The 7,590-nt window shown below is 49.8% G+C and overlaps 1 long non-coding RNA gene across 1 annotated transcript in view; it reads right to left on the bottom strand.

The window, feature by feature from the left end:
- Positions 1-7,590, bottom strand: part of LOC114041117 — a 219,296-nt gene that overhangs the window by 17,327 nt on the left and 194,379 nt on the right. The gene's annotated exons all lie outside the window — the stretch shown is intronic.

Here is a 7,590-nt window from a genome sequence, read left to right as displayed (position 1 = left end):
TGTCAGGGCTGGGAGGGGCCTCAGGACAGGGGATGTCAGGGCTGGGAAGGTCCTTTAAAATCATCTAGCCTGGCAGCTCTCAAACTTTTCGGTTTCAGGACCCTTTATATTCTTTTTTTCCTTTTCGTTTTTCTTTTTTTAGGCAATTGGGATTAAGTGACTTGCCCAGGGTCACATATCTAGTGTCAAGTGTTTGGTCTGAGGCCGCATTTGAACTCAGGTCCTCCTGACTTCAGGGCCGGTGCTCTATCCATTGTGCCCCCTAGCTGCCCCGACCCTTTATATTCTTAAAAATTATTGATGATCCCAAAGAACTTTTGTTGATATGAGTTATCTCTATTAATATTTACCATATTAGAAAATAAAGCTAATACAGTTTAAAATCTGTATTTTATTCATTCCTTTTAGAAGAGCCAGGACCCATTACATGCTCACACATATAACAAATTCTATGAAAAAGAACTACCTTTTCCAACGCACACAAATTAGCGAGAAGACTTTAGCAAACCTCTTTAACATCTGATTAAGAGAAGGCAGCTGGGTTCTCCCATCTGCTTTGCTTCTCTGATCTGTTGCAATCTATTGTTCTGATTAAATTAAAGGGAGGAGTGTTTTAGTTGGCAAATAATACCTTAGTATTATTATGAAAATAGTTTTCATCTCTCAGACTGCCTGAGGAGGGTCTCTCGGACCCCCAGGAACCCTCGGGCCAAACTCTGAGAAGCACTGCTCTATTTCGACCCCTCCTTTGGTTGAGGGTGACCCTGAGACTAGAACCCTGGGCTTCCAGGGCTCTTTCCACCAAATTCTTCTCATCTCAGAACCTAGTGGCTGGAGGGACCACACAGGAAGTGGATTAACCAGGCTTGACCAGAAGGAGCAGGTCAGCTGAATATCAGGCTGAACAGGCCTACCTCCTTCTGAGCTGGCAAACGCCATCTTTGGCCCAGCTCTCCAATCTGCTGCAGATACTAGCCTGGCCCTTGCAATTAGGCCCAGAGGACGGGGGTTCCCCACCCTTTGGCCAGGTATAGCCATGGAGACTTTGGGCAAGGCAAAGAGGAAGCCACTGCGTGTCTGTCAGGCTGGCGAAGGAACCTCTCTATCTTTGCATCCTATGCACAGAACTCAAGGCTTTGGACACACTGGGTGCTGAATTAAATCAAGCATTGATTAAACACCTACTGTGTGCCAGGCACTATGCTAAGCTCTTGATGGAAGGAAAGGCAAAACCAGATTCCTGCCCTCAAGGGGCTCACATTCTAATGGGAGAGACTGGCCTGGGTGTAGTGGCATAGGAAAAGCGGGGAGTGGGATGAAATTTGTTAAGGTAATAAGGAAGAACACAGACGGTGGGCTAGTTGGAGCCCCGCATCCCGCTACCATCAGTCAGTCAACAAGCATTTGCCAAGTGCCGATGCTTTGCCCAATAATGACGATAACAGCCTCGAAGGTCCCTTCCAGCGTGGAAGCTCTGAGCCTCCCAGTCTGACTCCAAGGATCACTTCTCCCCACAGAGCGAGAGGGGCCCCGGAGGTGGTCTGCTCCAACCCTCTTACTTTCTAAGTGTGTTCCCTCCCCAGCCCACCTCTGCAGCCCCTCCTCCTCCATGTTGGAGCGCGAGCAGCCCCTTCAACACACGGCCCTTCTGGATCCCCACCCCTCCGCCCAAACCACCTGGTAATGACCAAATTTAGGGACATTTACTTTTATTCTCCTACTTCATCAACTTGTTACGCATATGCATATCTTGACTGTTTTTCCCTTCAGAGGTAATGAGTAGGGATTGTTTCATTCATTGTGTTTGTATTCCCAGAGCCCAGGACAGGACTTGACACATAGTAGGTGCTTTATATGATGGAGTGATTCAGGTAAGTTCCTCCTTTCCATGCCTCAGTTTCTTCTTCTGTAAAACGTACATAGAATACAACCCTGGGAAGACCCAGGGATGGTATGAGGAAGCCACCTAAGGGTAGGGACGGTCCTGTGATTTTATTGGTATGGGGAATTCCCACGTAAGCAAACTCCATCCACCATCTCAGGTAAGCACCTTCCTTCTCTGCCACTTACAGTCTTGGAGAGCTGCCTGGTGGCACCCAGGGCTTACGGGATTGGCTTTCAAGCCCTAGAAAAAAGGGCACGGTCGTCTTATTTATCTCAAAAGGGCCGGCCGTGAATGGGGTACATGGAAGCAACAACAATTTGCCTCAGTCTCCACCGACTGTGTGCCAGGACCTGTGTGCCATGCGTTGGGGACACAAAACACTCCTCCCCCCGAAACGTGACAGCCTTGAACGTGAAAGCACTTCGGAAAGACTACGCTGTGAGGATATGGAGAACTGAGTCCAACGTGTCACTCACATGGGAAGTCCCAGAGTGCAAACTACTTTCACTGGGGCGAACTGGCACTTCATCCAAAACTTGGTCTTAGGGAGCTGTCTGGGGGCACTAAGAGGCAGAATAATTTGCCCATTGTTACCCAGCTATGAAATGTCAGAGAGACAGGACGTCATGACTTCAAGCTAGCTCTCTAACCAGTATCTCTAACCATTATACTACACTGCCTCTCGTGAGGAATTATCATCATCTACATCCATCCATCCAATCGCCTGTCTACCAAATCACCTCCCCATCCATCCACCCCCTTCTCTATCTATTCATTCATTCATCCATCTATCCATCCATTTGCCCATCCAACCATCCATCCCCACAACCAATCATCCATCTATCCATCCATCCATCTCATTATCCATCCACCCACACCATCCCCACCCACCCAATCACCCATGCATCGATGCATCCACAGAACTTAAGAGAGTTAGGGAAGATGGTGCATGCCCGAGTGAAGGACTGTGGGACTCAGAACAAAGGAAAGGATCACTGAGCCACAGAATGAAGAGCTGTGAGGGACCTTTGTGACCGTGCAGCCCAATTCCCCCGCTGTACACATGGGAAACTGAAGCCCTGAGAGGAGAGTGACGGGGGCAATCCAGCTCGATTCACTCCAGCAAGCATTGGTTAATTGCCTGCCCTGTGCCCAGGTTCTGTGTCGGTATCAGGGCTAGAAAAAATGGAAACAAAGCATCCCAGCCCTTGTCGAGCTTGCATTCTCCTGGAGGGACACAGCCTGGAAAATCTGCAGGAAGAGAGAGAGAGAGACCTATCCAGGGGGATCAGCAAAGGCTGCGCCCGGATCGCTCACGTGCTGGGCTCTTTCCCCTCCCCCACACAAACCAGTCTAGCCTTCTTCACAAAAGGGGTAGATAAAGTGGTGTGGGCTTTGGGCCAAGGCCGGGGAGAGCTTCCTGGCCATCTCCACAAATGGCTCTCTCTCCCTCCCCAGCAGAGACCTTGGGAGTGGAGACAGGTCTGTTCATCAACGGACGCCAGGGATGAGCAGTGAGTGCCAGGAAACAGCATGCCAATATTACATGAGAGGGGAAGTGAAGACGTCCGGATGCATCCATAGGGGCTGTCAGCCACAGCCTGGCTTTTAAAGCATCAGCCAGGCCAACGGGCTTAAAAAATCACACCCAAGTTATTCTAAGAGAGTCATCGTTCATGTATCAAATGCAGCTCCCCCTAGCCAGACCTCCCAATGCCCCCCAGGAACAGCTCCAGGCTTGTGCGCCCCCGGGCATTCACTGGCATTCCCTCCCAATGGCACACACGAGACTTCCGCCCAGCGCTTTATAATTGTTACCACATTTTGGTCCTCACAATAGCCCTGGGAGCTGGGCTCTAATGATCCCGACTTCATGGATGAGGAAACTGAGTCAGACAGCAGCTTAACCAAGTCACACAGCTAGCGAGGCCAGATTTGAACATGTCCTCCATACTGGGTCACCGAGCTGCCTGGGGTCTTCCCACCCCACTAGCTAGTGCATTCATTCTGTGTTCACACCTACCCAGATATACGTTGCTTCTGCGAGGCACAGGATAAATGTTTACCATCCCTACATCCATACCCCCTAGTGTACACACACACACACACACACACACGCACACACATACACACACACACACACGCACACACACACACTCTGGACTATTCACTCATCTATATGCCAGCGTATTCACACCCCTTACCACCATCGCTATAACAGAGCACACATTGCAGGATCATAGAATTTGCAGGCATAAAATGACATCAGACATGATCCAACCCAGCCTCTGCTTTCTTAATTTAATTTTTTATCAGTTGCCTTTGTTTTGCATGGATTCTATTTCCCAACATATTCCTCTACCCTCCCGTTCTCAGAGAGCCATCCTTTATAACAATGGGGAAAAAGAGAAAGAAAAAAACCTCAATTGGCACTTATTTAAAACACCTACTATGTGCCAGGCACTTGGTGGTTGCCAGGGGGTACACACACTCTTAAAAAGCTTACATTCCAACATTCTATTCATGTCCCACAGCTTATTTCACCGTTCCTCCCTTCCATGCCAGACAAGGAAACGGAGGCTCAGTGTCCCAGCCATCTCACAGGTTTGAAGCTGAGAAAGTGCTTAGTCTGGTCCCCTTACTTTTCAAATGAGCATACTGCAGCCGAGAGAGGGGGTAAGTGACCTGTCCAAGGTCACCCATTCAGGAACTCTCTGCATTCAGACCTAGCATCCTTCCCCTGCCCCCTCAAGGCCCCTGAGGTTGGGATGAGGGTCCAGAAGGTCACCTTGCTACAAACCCAGCATCTACAACGAGCTGACCTCCACACACAGAGGCTTTGCTGCCTTGTCTTTGATAATAGCAAATGATTCCTGCTGTCCACCACAGCTGCCAGTGGCTTTTATTTAACTGGGAGATTGGACTGAAAAATGTCTGCTGGAGAGAGAGGGGAATTGTAATTTAACTTTTATAGCCTGACATAAAGGTTCCCCAGCCTCAATTAAATTGGAAGGGGGCCTTGGTCACCTTTTGTGCAAATCCAAAGGAATTTTTCAGTATTACCGGCCAAAACTGAATTTCATTTACTTCCCTTGACGAATGGCTCATTGGCTGTCCAGTTCATTACAAATCCCAAGCTGGCAGATCGGGAATTTTAAATTCTCCCTGCTCAGAGTCCCACCTCTTGCATGCCCAAGCTGGAGGGGCTCCTTCTGATGGGACTGCCCAAGCCAGGATTTTATAGTACGAATAATGAAGAGAACGTGTGGTGAGGGTCACTCAAGGAAAGGGGTATGGTGGGTGTGATCCTGTTAGGATTTGTTACGTACTAAGATCAATATAAGAAAATTGCTGGCTTAGTCACATACCGGGCGTGAGGGACGGCCTGAGTGCTCTCCAGGTATCTCAATGTCAGGAGACCCAGAGGAAGGCTATCAGCGCGGTGGGTGGACCCCACATGGAAGACTTACTGGCAGATCAGGGGCTCACAGGTTTAAAGCTAGAAGGGACCTGATTTAGTCTAGTGCCTTCATTTTGTGCATGAGGAAACCGAGGCAAGGGCTTTCCAAAGGTCAAAAAGCTATTAAACGTCTGAGGAAGGATTCCACCCAAGTCTTCCCAGTTCCACGGCCAGTCCATGCAGTGCTGAGGTTGGACGTCACTCTGCTGACCACGGGGAATCACTGAAGCAAATGCCAATGTGGCAAACTCCATATTCATGGCATCACTGCTCTAAAGCTGGAAGAGACCTCAGAGGCCACAAAGACCAGCTCTTCATTTTACAGATGAGGAAACTGAGGCCCAGCCAGCTTAAGTGACTTGCCCAGGGGTCATACAGTTAGTGTCGAAGGCGGGATTTGAACCCAGGGCCTCTGACACCAGAATCAGTATTCCTCACACTGTGCTACCCTGTCTCCTTAATTTTTATCATCTGGCATTAAGGTTTTAAAGACAAGGCGGAGAGCAGGGTGAGCAGATATGGATGGGCTGCAATCTGAATCACTGGAGGGAATGCTCTCCCACAGGAGATCCCAACTCCTCTGGCAGATGAGCGTTGTAGAGTGTGGCAGGGGCATCTCTGCCTAGATCCAGAGTGTCCCAGATGACTGGCTGGGACTGCAGAATGGACAGGATCATCACATCGATCACTCACTCAAGCAACAAGCATGTATTAGTTACTAGATACTGGAGCCAGAAGACAAAAATAAAACTATCCTTGCTTAAAAAAAAAAAAAATACTTGTGGAATGACTGCTGAGATCCCATCCTCAAACATCCTCACAGGATCTCGAGCTGGAAGAGGCCTGAGAGGCCACTGGGGCCAATCCTCTCATTTTACAGATGGGGAAACTGAGGCCCAGGGAGGTGAGAGGACTTGTGTAAGGCCACATAGGGAGTATCAGCAGCTTGATTTGAACTCAGATCCTCTGACTCAAGGAAGAATGCTTTTTCCTTTGCACCAGACTGTCTATTATTGTCCCCATTTTACAGATGAAGGCAGTCTGTATAATGCATAGTGTTCAGGAAGACCTCAGAGACTTACTTTTTAGCTGTGACTCCTGGCCCCTCATTCTGAGCCTCCTTGACAATCATCTGGCAGCCCCTATGGATGCTTTCCTCTCTGATTCTCCTGCCTTGGAACCAGAACCACAATCAAACCCTCTGTGCCACTGTGCCTGGTTGGGCTGTGTCAATCTCCTTCCCGTGGCCCCACTCTCCATCCCCTAACTCTACGGGCCAAAGTCCCTCTTCCCAAGTCACCACTCCTCTATACGTATTGTTTCCCCTATTAGAGTAGACAGCTACCAGGTGCAGTGGATAGAGCGCGGGGCCTGGAGTTAGGGAAACCAGAGTTCCAATCTGGCCTCAGACACTTACTAGCTGAGTGACCCTGGGCAAGTCACTTAACTTAAGGTCCTCTCCAGCTCTTGAGCTAAGATTATACTACTTTATGACATGGATTTCAGAGAAATTGAATGATTTGCCCAAGGACTCACAGGTGGGTCTGAGTATCGGAGCTGGGTCTCACTTTCTACTGCCAGGGTCCGTCGGCCTGTCCCTGCCCTAATCCCCCTCTCCCGTCCCCCAGATGAGGCTGGACCCATACCCAATAACCACCGCTTTACCCAGGCAATGCTGTCGAATGAATGAGCTGCCCCTACCTACTTCGCCAAGGCCACGCTGACCTCTGTGAAACTGAAAGCAGGCAGGAGGTGGCCTTTGATGGAGGGGCACTGAGAAAGTGGCCATTCCCCCAGGGCTTCCTGTCATTGCGGTCCTTGCCCTGGCTGGGGGCCAAAGCCTGGCTGAGGTAGGAGCCTAAGACGCCAGTGACCACGGCAGGCCTTAGACAGTGAGAGAGATCAGCGAGATTGCCTGCCTGGCACAAAGTTAATCACCTGTTCCAGGCTGCCGGCACAGCTTGGTGATTAACTGTGACCCTGAGGACAGGAAAGCAGTAACTTTGACCACTCCACAGACACACCGTGAAGGTCTGTTCTCCCAGAGGGTCCTGAGAAAGCTACTGCAGCCCTGAGATGGAGGAGGTCCTGGAGCCTAAAATGTGGAAGGGTAAATTGGGAAGAAACAGAGAACAGGGAATGTCAGGGCTGGGAGGGACCTGAGAATATGGAATGTCAGAGCTGGGAGGGGCTTTAGGACAGGGAATGTCAGGGCTGGGAGGGGCCTCAGAACAGGGAATGTCAG

Source organism: Vombatus ursinus, unplaced genomic scaffold, assembly GCF_900497805.2.
Source record: "Vombatus ursinus unplaced genomic scaffold, bare-nosed wombat genome assembly UNPS02014167.1, whole genome shotgun sequence".
Classification (NCBI taxonomy): Eukaryota; Metazoa; Chordata; class Mammalia; order Diprotodontia; family Vombatidae; genus Vombatus; species Vombatus ursinus.
The sequence above is the reverse complement of the archived record's forward strand: the minus strand, read 5'-3'. Positions and strand labels throughout refer to the sequence as shown.